This window comes from Trichosurus vulpecula, chromosome 3, assembly GCF_011100635.1.
Source record: "Trichosurus vulpecula isolate mTriVul1 chromosome 3, mTriVul1.pri, whole genome shotgun sequence".
In the NCBI taxonomy this organism is placed as follows: domain Eukaryota; kingdom Metazoa; phylum Chordata; class Mammalia; order Diprotodontia; family Phalangeridae; genus Trichosurus; species Trichosurus vulpecula.
In genome coordinates, this window is record NC_050575.1 from 438,392,539 (window position 1) to 438,394,468 (window position 1,930).

At 39.7% G+C, this 1,930-nt stretch overlaps 1 non-coding gene across 1 annotated transcript; it reads left to right on the plus strand.

Moving 5' to 3' along the window:
* Positions 1–538: 538 nt before the first annotated feature.
* On the plus strand, positions 539–644 carry LOC118845140. The gene has a single exon (XR_005010021.1). It is a non-coding gene; the product is annotated as a U6 spliceosomal RNA (small nuclear RNA).
* Positions 645–1,930: the final 1,286 nt, after the last annotated feature.

The window sequence follows — 1,930 nt, forward strand, 5'->3', positions numbered from 1 at the left end:
TACAAACTTAACACAGATCGATCTGGCTCAAGTATCAGAATTCTTAGTCATGTCTCTATCTAGGAACACCTAATCAAAGAATTCGAGAGGTGGAGGTGGAGGGGGCCTCATGTTACCTCAAGGCCAACCTTCTCATCTTTTAGATGAGGAAACACAGGTTTATGAAGTGATTTGCCAAAGGCCCCACAGGTAGTAAGTGCCAAAGGCAGAATTTGAGCTCAGGACCTCACTCCAAATCTGGCCCCAAACCACAAATGTCTTCCTACACAATGCCAATGGGAATAGATGATTCCTTATTTTGACAGTACCAAAAGTCAGTTACATCTATCATCAATTAATCCAAAAAATCTATTAAGGGCTAGGTGCTGTGTTAAGCACTGGAGCGACAGAGACAGAAATGAAATGGTCCCTGGCCTCAATGAAACAATATTGATTCGGAGAGACATTTGTACTTTTCACACACACGCATACGCACACACATGCACACACACATTTGTACATTTGAGATAAACATACATAACTGTATAAAGAATAAATAGCACTGCCTTTAACAATACATATCCTCAAATTGGAAGGCTACAGAGGAAATGAGCATGGCCCCTGCACAAGAATGACATACAAATCTTGAAGTGTCCCTTATTAAAAGAGAGAGAGAGAGAATAAAAACAGTGTAGTTAGGGAAGTAGGGTACTGGGGTCGGGTAGGGGGGATGTTATAGAACGACTTCACATAGGGCCAAGCAGAGCAAAGGAACCAAGATGGAAGACTGCATGTCGTGTGAGGAATAGTAAAAAGGCCAGTTTATTGGCAAGAGTGTAATGTATACATTAATAATGTATAATGAGAATGGAAATGTAGGGTTAAGGGTTCTCAGGGTCTGGTGTTATTTCATAAAGCAATATATTACTTGATTTGCAAAGTAATGAAGTCTAGAGGCCAAAGGATTTGACTCCTCTGTTCCCACTCTTTTCTCACTTTGGATGGAGGTAGGGGGATGGGCCTTTGACTCCCAAATGATTAAGGATGTGTAGTGAAAAAAAGCATTACTGAAACAGTATTCATGAGGACCTGAGTTCTGATTTTTCCTCTCACAGCAACTCAAAATTATTTAACCTCATTTTCTTAATCTCTAAAATGGTAAATAATAGCACCTGCTTCACAGGATTTTTGTGAGAATCATGACACTTTGTGAATTTTGTTGTGTCCAGCCATGTCTGACTCTTCATGACCTCATCCAGGGTTTTATTGCAGAGATCCTGGAGTGGTTTCCCATTGCTTTGTCTAGCTCATTTTACAGGCTTATAGGGCTTGCCCAAGGTCATACAGCTAGTAAGAGTCTGAGGCCACATTTAACTCAGGTCTTCGTAACTGCAGGCCCCGTGCTCTGTCCACTGTGGCACCTTGCTACCTTATAAGCCATAATGTCATATATAAATGTTAGCACCTGTATGAAGAGTGGGATTTCCTATTCTTTTTATAATGTCACATTACTCTAACTCGTTAATCCTTTGGAAGCTAATGATATCCTCCTAAGCTTTGGACCTTTATTTTGATGGCTAACAATTGTATTCTGTGTTGTTTCTACAATCAGAAGGTAAGCTCCTTGAGGGCAAGGATTTTCTTGTTTATGTCTGTTTATCCCTAGCACTTATAATGCTGCTTGGCACATAGCAAGGGCTTCTTAAGGACTTTTCATTTATTCATTCAAGGATGGCACAGCAAACAGCATCCTCACATGGATTTGGCTGACTGAGTCAATTACATCCACAAACTTTTTGATTTTTCTTGTTCCTTAAAAACAAAAAAAAAACCACCAACAACTTTCTTTCCATCACCTCGATCTAGTGTCCTTTTTCCAACTTTATTTATTAAACAACAAAAAAGAGTATTTTATGTTCACCACCCCCGCTTCTTCATCTATGACTGTAAT